This window comes from Telmatherina bonti (assembly GCF_933228915.1).
Source record: "Telmatherina bonti genome assembly, chromosome: 6".
In the NCBI taxonomy this organism is placed as follows: domain Eukaryota; kingdom Metazoa; phylum Chordata; class Actinopteri; order Atheriniformes; family Telmatherinidae; genus Telmatherina; species Telmatherina bonti.
The window spans coordinates 10,096,644-10,109,892 of record NC_136624.1 but is presented as its reverse complement, the minus strand read 5'-3'; positions in this window follow the sequence as shown (position 1 = coordinate 10,109,892).

Genomic DNA, 13,249 nt, shown 5'->3' with positions numbered 1-13,249 from the left:
ATAATCTGGCCTTGAGCATATGTATCTCATTGAACTTGCAGATCCCCTCGGGTAAATTTCTCTGCTCGTTGTGCATCGCATCTCCGCCGTGCTAACACCGAGTTGATGGTAGGTTGAGACTGAAAACAGGATTTACTGCCACTAACCAGTGCCTTGTTGAGGTGGTTGATCATTTGCGTTGTGGAAGAGTTTTACTTAGACACCACTTTGCCGTGTTGGAAGTGAACAGAGTTGTTTTATCAATCAAAGTCGTCCCATGTTACACCTCACACTTCATTACCTTAATATGATTAGGCTACTTTTGTAAGACACGGAAACTTGCAGGCAACTGAGTAGGCCTGCAGTGTTTTGTTTAAACACTGTCCTCGTATGAGAAAGTGTCTAATTACTGACTGTGATGGATCGAGCTGTGAAGAACAGTCACGCCTGGGTTCAAAGTTCAAAAGTAGGGTTTTTATTATGACCTGTAAAAAAAGAAAAAGTTATTTTAACATAGATAAATAAGTCATGCCCATAAAAGGTCAACTTGACAAAACTATAATCAAAGAACTTGTAACAGAAGTAACTCAAGCAACAAAATGAAATCAACTGACCGAATAAATGACACAAGGGTGTGTGTGTGGTTATGCACAGTGTATGACTGGAGTTGTTTGCATTGTTACTTTTATTGCATTTTTCGATGAATTTGCACTGTACTGTCCACACTTTTAATATCAAAAGCTGCTACCTGTATCTTAATCGTAATCTTCCTGTTTCAGTTTCTAAGTGTCATCAAAGGGTGGGAAAAAAGATGAAAGGCTACTTCCAAATTTCCATGGATAGTATGGAAGTTGTTTCAGTGTGTTCCCGCACTTGTCCGTACGCCATGGCAGGGATGGTAGTTCCACCACAGGTCATGATTTTGATTCGTAACATTCCAAGTGAAAGACAGAAATTTTTTCATCCTGTCATTTTCACATTCTTTGTTTGTCATGATCAATAATAAGAAAGGATCCCTTGCCTGGGGTTCATGGTACAACCACAAAACTGTGTAGTACCACCAATGTCTTATGTCTTCCTGTTTTCCTTTTTTTTCCTTTTGTATATTCAGTTCAATTCAACTTTACCTAGGGGCCTTGCGCTCTGTCTGCCTTCGGGGGACCGATGTCCAGCTGCCGTCCCTGGCCTTCTGGGGCCTGAGCTTCACGGCACTCTCGCTGGGGTTTTCTGCCATCTGGGTGGATACGTGGTCACCCCTGTGGTGGGTTCGCCTGGATTCATGCTTTGGGGTGGCCACTGGTCTCCCGGGTCCCATGGGTCCACTGGTCTGCTTCTGATCTTTGTGCGGTCCGGTCACTGATCACTTTTCATTCCTGATATTTGCTCCACATTTACTAGTGTGCATGCTGATCCAGCTGTTGTGTGGTTCTGTGGGTTTAATCACCAACTAGATATTTTCAGGTTTTCTGCTTTGTGTGCATGTTGTTGTTGTGATTCATGACTTTTCCCAGCTTGTCTGTCTTTTTATAAGTTCTCCTGACTTCTCAGTTTTGCTTTCTTGTAGATGTTTCAGGGAGTTTACAGCTTCCGTACTGGTATAGCATCTGGTTGTCTGGTTTTCCCTGTTTGCATTGAACAGCTCATACTGTTGGTGTCTGTCTGATGTATTCTTGTCTCTTTTTTCTCTCTTCTCTTCACTTTCTTTTTCTCTTCTGCTTACTTTCAACTCTGACCTTCTTGTAAGGTCCAGCATTAATTCAGCAGTTGTCAAAGCAAGTTTGTTGTTGGTAAAGCAAATTGGTTCAGCACAATACATCTACCAGAGCACCATTCTGCTTGCTATGGTGGTGCACAGGACAAGCAAGAAAAAGACCAGCTTATTAAAAAAGCAGGCCATATTTCTCCTTTACGCTGGTGCTGAAACAAAACATCCATCCATCATGACAGATAAAGGAAAGTCTGGTATTCAAATTAAAAAGAAAGTCTTGAAACTTGGAACCTCACCAAATCTCCAATCACTTGGAGTGATTGTGTCTTTATGTGGAAATGAAAATAACTATGAATAAGAAACTGAACTTTAAACTTTTAGTCAATGAAATGACTTTTGTTCTCAGTGATTGAAACCATTGCAGAAGTGAACTCAAACATTTGAAGAATCCTCATGAGCATCCCACCCTCTTCTTCCCCATACTGTCAGCGCATCAGAAAATGAAACATAAAACATGAATGATGAATAAGGATCACTTAAAGTCTGCCCCAATTAATAAATGATGCGCTTGTTTTAACCTCTACCCCCCACTGCACTGCATTCTCCTTCAGTCCCTCCACCAGCTCCCATCTTGACAGCCAGTATACGAAGAAATTCCCAGCTGGGAGTGAATGTTTGGGCTAGGTGTCTGCTTCGTGAGGCTCTGCCAGCCATGCGGCACCAACAAGGCTGACAGGGTGGCTGATGACATGGTGGGTGAGGTGGGGGGTGATGGATATAATAAAAGGAATGGGAGGAGGGGGAAAGGGTGTCTGATGTCAGTGTCTGATACTGTTTACCACAAAGAGGATCAACCTCACATCATATAATGGAAAATATTCGTCATAAATCAACATGTATACAAAACAAATAATTAAAATATGGTTTTTATGGTTCAATTAAACAAAAGGTTTTTGAATATTCCGCCATGATGACTCTGTCGCAGTTTTTAGAGCGCTTTCACCAGAATTATAAAAGATCACGTCACATCAATTATCATAGTTTTTATTCGCAATTCAAGATTCAGAGCATTTATTTCTCACATGTGCAGTAAATAAACAAGTTTTCTTCTACAATCAAGCTCCTACTTCTTCCACATTGAATGCCACAAGAATTTAAAACAAGTATAAAAGTATAAAATAAAATAAAAGTGGAAATAAAATAATTGAACTAAATTGCAACAGCCAACTAAATGTACAAAACTGTCAAGGATGAGCAGTGTGATATATGTATATATAAATACATAATAATCTATGTGGAACAGTCGTTTCTGACTGGATGTCTCGTATTCCAGTTGAGAGAAAACACTGTGTTCAGTCTGTGTGGCCATGCAGACTCCTGTCTGCTGTTAAGGAGTCTGATAGCAGAGTTAAAGAAAGAATTGCTGAGTTTGGATGTTGTGCAGTCCAGACTCCAGCCTGAGCAGAGCAGAGTGAACAGTCTGTGTTTGAGGTGGGTGGGGTCCTTGTCTGATGAAGGAGGCAGCCCTCTTGTGCAGTCTGCACTTTGCAGGCGTTTGCGGTCAGTGACTGCAGAGCTGCCGCACCACACAGTGATGGATTATGTATCTTCTCTTATCTGATTTTTGGCAACATGCTGAACTGCCTCACCCCCCTTGAGGAAGTACAATTGTTGCTGAGCTTTCAGCTGTGTGAACCTTGATGATGTGGACCCCCAGATATTTGACACTGCTCACTGTCTCCATTTCCTGCCCTTGGATTAGCAGTGGCTGATGAGGTCTCCTCCCCTTCCCGTGCTCATTACTATCCCCTTGGTTTTGTCCATGTTGAGGGTTACATTGTCCTCACCAGTGCCCACCGTCCTCCTGTATGCCACCTTGTCCCTGCCAGTACAACAGAAATAAACATGTCCTGTCCTGTAACCACTGAGTACTAACAAGGTACTCAAAAATAATGTTTTTATAGTGACAGCCTGATCTGTAAATGTTTTTTTTTTTTATTACAAAACAGTCAGAACTCAGAAATATGAGCTGGAAATACCCGATACAGAAATACACACCAGATGTACAACTATTTGAAAACTACAGTAAAATTATGCATTACTTTCTTAGTAGAGTAACTAAATACATGACACAGAATACCTTTGAATAATTTATTTCATTTGATCGTTGCAATCTTCCAGTAATTTACTCACAGCATTATGCAAAGAAAAAAAAAAAGTTAAGCTCTGCACTAGCTTGCTAATTAAGTCTGATGTGTGTCAGGTGTGTTGCAGCAGGACTGCAGCCATCAAGGACCAGAGTCGCCCACCTCTGCTCTACTCTGAGCACCCACTCTGTGTGTGTGTGTGTGTGTGTGTGTGTGTGTGTGTGTGTGTGTGTGTGTGTGTTTGATAAACACCAGCTGAGATTTAGCCGATCGTTCCAACATGAGATCCGATTAATAACAAAACCAGCTGAAACACATGAACAGGGTGACGGAAGCAGGTGTTAACAAAAGCAAATGCATGTTGTAATCAGAGCTAAAATAAGAGTATGTGACCTCCAAACGTTGGCCTTTCTGTGTGGAGTTTGCATGTTCTGCCTGAGCATCTGTGGGTTCTCTCCAGGTACTCTGGCTTCCTCCCACCATCCAAAGACATGATGTTGGTTTAACCTGTTACTCTGATAGGCCACCTGTCAGGAACAAGTTTCTGATACCATTTAAATGTTTTATTTTTAAAAGTTACTTAGATGAACAAATGTTTTCTTAATCTAGCAGTCCCTGCTGGTTCATTCAATCTTTTTTATTACAAATTGAACAACCAGGAACCATGGACACCAAATAACCTAAAACACCAACAAGATCCATCAAACTGCAGGACTTTGTTTGCATTAAGACCTTCTGGATTTTGGAGGCAGTGTTTAGATACCTACTGGAAGATAAATTAGATTAGTTCCCTAAGTCTAGAAATCAATATCTAACTCTAAGTACCTGAACAAGAGTAGAGGAGAGCCACATTATTGGTCAGTTCATTTAGTCTCCCTGGGGACGTTTCCTCTATTCGGGTCAAAATGTTAACAAGATTAACTACTAGTTAAAGGCTGTCATCCTGCAAATGAGTGAATGGATGCAGACATACTTGACAGCAGACAGGTGATTGATTATGGCACAAAATATTGGCTTGGCTTTAATTCCTGAAGATGGCTTGTATTGAGAAACACAAGCTGCATCTTTTTTCTTTTCTTTGAAGCTATAGTAGGTAATCTCACTCAGAAACATTTTTTTTACTCTGGGTGAAGTGGTTCCTTGTCCTGATAGTATTGTGTTCATTTTGTAATCATGAACAATAAGAAATGTAGCTAGACCCCTAAGTTTACTGTAAATCTGTAAAAACTCTGACCAAACAAAACGTTCGGACAGAAATGGAGTTGTTCAATTCTTGTATTTTGTAGCTTCTTCTCCCGGCTCCCCTCCTCCCCCAGTACACAATCATGGACTAAGTTTTCACCAGTAACCTGTAATGAAATGCTGGCGAGCAGGCCGTCTCACTGGCAGGTCAAAATGAAAGGCGATGTCCTGCTCTGGGTATGCAGTAATCTTTTGGGACTGGACTCATGTCATCTGTGGACACAAAGAGCCTGAGTACGAGGCAGCAGGAGTCCATCCATTTTCTTAACTGCTTAGTCCGATTCAGGATCACGGGGAAAGCTGGAGCCTATCCCAGCCATCGCTGGACGAGAAGCAGGCACGCCCTGGACAGGTTGCCAGTCCATCACAGGGTCAACATGAGCCCATTGCTGTGAAACTGGCACCGGCGCCCACCATGTTCACTGCATTTCAGTGAAATCCACTTACTCAATATATAAATAAATAAATAAATTTCCCATTGTTGACATGAACTTATACATTAGAGTCAAAATCAATTTGATCAGATTCCAACTGACATGTTTACATGGACGCTAGACGACACGATCTCCGCCGGTGAGGTTATGCTAATGCCCGTATTTCTTTGAGCAACTTTACGTTAAAACTACTCTGTGTGGATATTTGTGATTTTTCTTTTATTTTTTAGGTGGGTCTTGGTCTGACATCAGTGAAATTTTGAACATGATCTGAAAGCAATGTGGACACAGGTAATAAAAACAAGCCTTCACAGTGGACATAGAAATGAGCTGTTTGGTGAAAGTTTGTGGTCTGAGTGCTTTTCTGTGCAAGAACATCATTATTCAGTGTCAATGTGAATGAAGTTCTGCTGAAATCCACAATAAACAGTTTTCTCTTCCTTTGCTGAGCGTCTTGATTTTGTCTGCCAGCAAGGTTGGCTGATTAAGCCGCCAATATCACGACGAGTTGGTTTAGACAGCTTCTGAAGCAGATCCACATAACTTCTAGTGTTTTCTTTAGCTTCTTCTGATCCACCTCTTTACAGGACATTTCACCCTACTTTTAAAAATGACACACACTTGTGTGACATGTGAATTAATGATGAAAATCTCCTGTGGACAAGAAACTGACTCCAAGACGTCCCTTATAAGACCACTCCTCTAATTTACATTATAAAGCAGAAATGCTTTAGAAAAAATAAAAAGGAGACACAAATAAATATATTTTTCTATGCTGGCTGTGACGTGAATTCACTCTGAAGATGAAATCACAAAGCTCCTGGCCTCCATCTTCTCTCTTTTACAAGGTTTGCTCTGTTCGGATTGAACAAAAACTCTTTTAAATGGCACTACTCACCATCCTTTTTTTTTTTTTCTGAGGCATTCAACAGTGTGCCCACTCTAATAAATCAGCATCTTTGTCCTTCATCCTCTCTCTACTTAGATAATGGGATTTCAGGGGGCCAGTCCTCTGGGAGCCATCCAGTGTGAGATTTGATGGGTTTGGGGGGAATTACTTTGGGATGAAGGTGGGGTGTTACCATGTCAGACAAACTCTGTCATAACTGAATCAACATAATTGATTGACATGAACAGATTGCTGTATTACTGAATGTAAGGTTACACTGTAAAACTGTCTGCACATGGACCCGACATGGCCAACGGATCTCTCAGATCAATATGCAATCCAGTCAATGAACACAAGGGAGACGTTGCTCCTTCTTCTATTTTGTTGTAATACAAGCTGAAAATGGAAAGTATGACATGGCCCTGCAACAAATATTCCAAATTACTGAAGTAAATCAGAGGAAACCAGAAAATTTCTGATAAATTTTTAATGGATGCTAATATAGCTGCAATCTCTCTTTTCTAAAGTTGCTTCAAACCAATTCCTGAGCCACGAGACGCAGAATGACCTGCTGAACATACAGATGTAAAAACACCAAACACCGCCAGAGATGAGGTAAAATCAGAGAAAAACTGGATGGCAGTGGAGCCAGGAATGGGGAACTTGCACTCTTGACTGATTGGAGAAAAAGCTTTTATATATATACATATATATATATATATATATATATATATATATATATATATATATATATATATATATATATATATATATATATATATATATACATACATAATTTTTTTAACGCGTGTTTTTGTGCGTGTTTTTATAGTATTGTACTGTGTCAGATTGATAGAATTATTTTGTTTTTATATATTTGTTCTAGCACGAGAGCTGCTGCATCAATTTTGTTGCACTTGTGCAATGATAAAAAAATCTTTTCTATTCTATTCTATTCTATTCTATTCTATTCTATTCTATTCTTTTCTATTCCCTCCTTGCACAAACATAACCTCTAACTTCTAGTTTCTGTCTCTTTAACTGAAATGTCAATATAAAAATAAACACAACTGCAGAAAAACACCTGGCTGGATGCTGTGGTAACCAGTAACACACTGTGACTGATTCAGCTAAGAAACACAGGAAGACATTTTACTGCAGCAGATAAGAATGACAGAAAACCGAATCATGAGACAAGAGTCCAGATAAGATCTGCTGGCTGGAGAGAGCTCCCAGACCAGGTGGGATATGAGATGGATGCCGTAGTTATGAAATGATGTTGCCACTTGCCGACAGATATGTTGTTAACTGTGTAAAAATCCCCAAATCCTTTTCATTCCTTCTGTGAAAAAGTACTTCCAGCTTTTCATCATTTCTCCATCTTAGAGACCATTTTTTACCTCAAAAAGTCTTGGTTTGATGGGTTATGGGTGAAGGACTCAATAGTCCTGTAGTGACACAGTGAGTCAGGTAATTAACATCTGGAAATACTCACCGTGTGGCTGATATCTCCCTCCAAACGCCTCCATCCAAACCGACTGTCAGAGCTTTCCAAAGTCTACTCTGGTTAATTGTACAGTGAAGCCAGAAACTACTCAGGAGAATTGGGGGCAGAAACTCCAGGAACAATCAAAGTGGATTAAACTGTTATGTGGACAAAATTTAATTCAGACTTGGCAGAGTCGTACTGGCAGGTGGAAATAAAAAAGGAAAAGCTCCTAAATCTGGTAAATGACTAAAAGGATGAAGTAAATCTGTGCCAGTGACATGTTGCTGCTGAAAGAGTGACATTTAGAGGTGAGTTCTCACCGATAAGCTGAAAAGACAGTAATGTTCTGAGGAGCTTCCCCTTTTCCTGTTTTCTGTCTCATTTCATGTAGTTTTAGTTTTATTTATCTTTCATTTTTCACTTTTTCTCAGAAACATAACCTTTTGTTCTTTATTTTTATTGTAATGCAGGACTCTGGAAGGCCGATAAGTAAGGCCTATTGAGAATAAAGGAGAAGAGAAAAATGAATTAGAAATATAAAAATGTTCTCACATAAACTCATTGGAGGTGGATTTTCCTCAGGAGGACAATTTTGCTTGTTTCCTACAATGACTTTGCTGTGGAACATGAGGCCAAAACCACTGATAGCTCCTGGATCATACTGAGCCAGACGTGCACCTCGTGGATGTACTTCTCCACTGAAAACGAAAGTTGGCAGAAACAGATGTCTGACCCCAAAAGTTTTTTTTTAAATCTGAAACCTGCAACATAATTCTCAGATAACTGGTAGGTTTTCCTCTGCAGAGAAAAGAAGCAAAATCCTTCAGACCTGAATGGATCTCTGTCGGATTCTCTCATCCAAAAACTAATTAAACATAATTCATGTCACACTGTTAAATAGAAACGCAATAATGATAAGCTTTAGGAAGATGCATGTTGTGTTTGTACTTGTATAAACAGCATATAAAAGACAGAACAGCATATCTAATGGACTTTAATTAAACGCATCTTATATACAATAAAATGGACATGAGTGAAAATCAAATGATACACGGCTCATCAAATCAGTGATAATAAAGATTACATCAATTATTCTGCACAGTTTATATTTTTCCAGGCTGGTTATATAAAGTAAGGTGTGTGTCCTTCTTTATTGACTTTTCAAAAGCATTTGATGCTGTTGACCATTTTACTTTAACGTCTTTCAGCCAATGGCTTTTCTCAGCAGATGGCTGAATAGTTTGCAAACGGGCTCACAAACAGGACCCGGGCTGTTCAGAGAGAAGGTTCCTCTTTGGAGGTCTTGAAGTTAAAACGGGGGTTCCTCAAGGGTCTGTGCTGGGCTCATCATAATTAATTATTTATATAATCAGTCTTGGACAGAATATTCCAAATTCAACTCTTTGTTTCTATGCTGATGACAGTCTCATATACTGATCAGTTCCCACTCCTGCTGAAGCCTTTTAGTATTGATCACTTACATATGATAGAGTACAAAAACAACTATGTAATGCGCAACTTGTTTTAAATGCAGACAAAACAGAATGTATGTTCGTTACCACTTCAAAAATTGATAAATCAGCACATCGGAAAATAGTTTAACAAAACATGATCAACATATTGAGTTGCTTTCTCCTTTGAAATATTTAGGATTTTTAATTGTCTTTAAGGATCACGTTCAGTATGTTGTAAAAAATCTCAAACTTTTATCAGGATTTTATTTTGGAAGCAAGTCTTGCTTTTCTTTTCATGTGAAACAGAAACTGCTGGAAAGGTTTTTGCCTGCTATTGATCATGGAGATGTTCTATATGAATGTTTCTGCTCATTGTCTCTGCATGCTAGATGGTACCATGAGGCGCTGAGATTCATCACCAACTGCCGTCTCCTTACTCACTATAGGCTCTATTCTAAGATTAGCCTTTCTGTGCTCGATGCCTCAGTCATTGTGTTCATATATAAAACCATACTGGTTATCAGTCAGTCCTATTCGTCTTGTCTTTCGGCAAGGAAACAAGGAAGTCACAATCTCTGACCTATGATGTTTTGGAATTTGCTGTCCCCAAAGTACGAACTGAGAAAAGCATTTAGGTGTTCATGTCTTAATTTGAGGAGTAAATAACAATCTGAACCTCAAGCGGGAGCTTGTGGTGCAGCCTTCCGGGCTTATGACGTGTTGGTGAGGTTCTGTCTGACCTCACCTTTTGTGGCCGAGAGGGTCTTGGCTGCAGCCTGGAGAATGAGTCGGGGCTGGATATTGGGCGGGGCTGGACATCCAACCCTGCCCCCTCAACATTTTGATTGGATTAACCCTAACCCTAACACCACGCCCATTCGACATCCAACCACGCCCATTGGATGTCAAGTCTCCAGGCTGCAGCCAGGGGTTTTCCAAGTGGCCTGCTATTGGTTTACAATGATTTAAACCTGGAAATACGCGGAAAATCTGTTTTGATCCAAATTTTCACAAGATCTGTCCTGTAGAGCCAGAAAAATGCTACATAGACATGTGAACAAGACAAAACACCGGATTTTCACTGGAGTTACTCTTTAAAACCCTTGTTAGATTAAATGTGCTTAAAATCACCGCAGTCAGTCTCGTATGTGTGCACGTGTTTTATGTGCGAATGAGCTAACGATGAGCTACATTTCCCCTGTTGTGTGGTAATGGTTGGAGTAATGTTGTGTGATTCTCTTGCTTCAAAGCTCCATCTTTTGTTTTGACGGCACACTGACAGTCATTATGTACGTTCCAGGAGTCATCGCTGTCCTGCAGCTTCCCACAGTGAGAAAGTTCACTTCTTGATTTTCTAGTCTGGAACATCCAAATCGTAGTCAACATTCATCCATTATTACTCACATAAGACTGATGTTTGGGAGTTTATAAGCTATCCCGTGACATACTCACCGGTTTTTCATCAGATTCTCAGATGAAGACTCAGCTTTATGGACATCCAAGTTGGATTTGTTTTTCTTTTTTCAACACATTATTGTATTTCCCACTAACAGCACAATATTTCAGGTATGAGAAAGGTATGAAGTTCTGGAACCAACACATCTTTAAAGAACCAAGATTTTGCACATCCACAAAACAAAACTGAAAACCACAACAAATTTATTTTTAATTTTTGTAGTCTGGAGGGTAAAGCTTAAAAATTGTTTTGATTTATTACTTGAATAACAAAACAAAAAAGTTTTATTTTTTTTACATAATGAGCAAACATCTTCAGGAAAACCTGCTTCAGGAGTTCAATCTGATGGTAATTTAGAACTGGTTTCAGTGCACCAGCTTAACGACTAGCTCAGGGAGGCAGCAGCTCAGGCTCTGGGCAGAAAGGCCTCTCAGGTTTCTCCCCAGGCTTTTAGCCATCAGGAACATCAGCAACATTGATCGTGCTGCTCTGACCAACAGATGGATGCGGCCTCCAGGGAGAGCTGGGTCCGGCTTGGCTATCGTTGACATACTGTAAGGATGAGCACTGATGGACTGGCTTAATCAATGCGGCATCACTCAGTGGATGAGACAATTACTTGCTGATAATTATTTTTCATTGTACAGAAAAATATTTTCAGCTTTTAAACAGTTACCATGTGCAGCATTTCAACATCTCACAGTGCTGATCACATGATCAGGTCATGTGCGCTGACATTAACACCCATTGTCTCTGATAAATATGGAAAACCTCCCTTTGTTTTATCCGTGCCTTTGCTTCCTGTGTGCTTCTGAGATGATTTTAAAATACTCTTATTAGTTTTTAAAGCTCTTAAAGGTCTCAGCCCGAGGTATTTATCAGACTTGCTTTTAACTTACGAACCTCCCAGGGCTCTCAGGTCATCATGGTCTCTTTTTTATGCCTAAGGCAAAGACCGGGACGTATGGGGAAGCATCTTTTAGTGCCTACGGTCCTCGGCTGTCCCACAGGCACCTGAGGGCGAATTTTGATCGTAAAGCTTTTGATTTATTACTTTTTAAGTCATAAATGTTTTCATACTTAAGCATTTTTTATTGCTTTACGACATTTTAACTCTTATATATGAAATTTTCATTTATTTATTTATTTTATTTTATTTTATATATTATTTTAAATGTAATCTCATTTTACTATATTTATTAGTCTTTTATTGATTCTTACTTTATCTTTATTTTTATGTTTCATGTTTTTTATTCTCTTAAATGTTTATTTATCTTTTTTATGTTGCCAGTGTTTTAGCTTCCTGACACAGTTAATGGGGTTGAGACATCGTCTCTTGAGACATGATTAAATGTGTTTGCTCTGTTGTGTATTTGCCGGTTTCACGGTTTCTTATTTAGAGGGATACGATAAGCAGTTTTGTTTTTTATCCTTTTTTAATTTTCTTTTAATATAAAGCACTTTTCACTACATTTTCATTGTATAAAAGGCCTTATTTTTAAATTCCACAGTGATTTTTGGTGAGAGACCCCACTGCGTGCTGGGAGGGGCGGTGATATAGAAAACAAACCAACAGGCTGCTAGCTGTGTGGTGATCAGTAACACATTGAAATGCATCCTGGTGAAAACATCTTCATCCTATTCAGACGACACGTATTGACATGATATCGTGCTTTAACAAAGAAAGGCTAACCAGACAGAGAAAACAAGAGTTTCCAGTCACTACTGGGCTTATTATCCCATCATGTCTGAATAGAATGGCTCTGCAACCCTTGTGTTTTTATCTAATGCAAATACCTCAAAAAGGCTCAAATAGTCAAAAGTTAAATGAGAATATTCTTCTGAATTTAACAGATTACAGAGTTACAGCTCAATGATTTGAGGAACATTACTGTATGTTATTTTTGACGATTCTTGTCGTAGTAACCACCCATCATGTCCAGAACAGTGAAGACGTTTTCTAAAATGCAACAAACTATCATCTAATTAATTTCAAATCTTTTTGTTTATTTTAAAGACGTGAAGCCAAAGAAATCCTCTTCATTATTTTCACTCATTATCTTTTCATTCCAAGAAAATATGCCTCAAATTCAAGGCAGCAACACAGACAAAAAAAGGATGAGTTGTGTTTGTAACCTGGCAATGACCAGGCTGATGACGTCGCAAGCAGCGCAGATTAAAGCCAAAAACACACCAGCAACAAGCTGCAGAGGCACAGAAGTGCCTTGCTGCATGTCAAGTGTTGCTATTCACACCAACAGAAAGTGCTGCGTTGGAGCCCACATAACAGTTCTGACTGTAGGCTGTGAAGTCCACACACGAGTCTGCAGTTTGATCATGCTGAGAATATTTATTTTGGTCTCTGATGATCTGAAAGCTGCAGATCAGCCAGCATAGCTGGTACCACACAGAGACTGTTTTCTGAGCTCACAGGTCCTGAACTTACTGTTA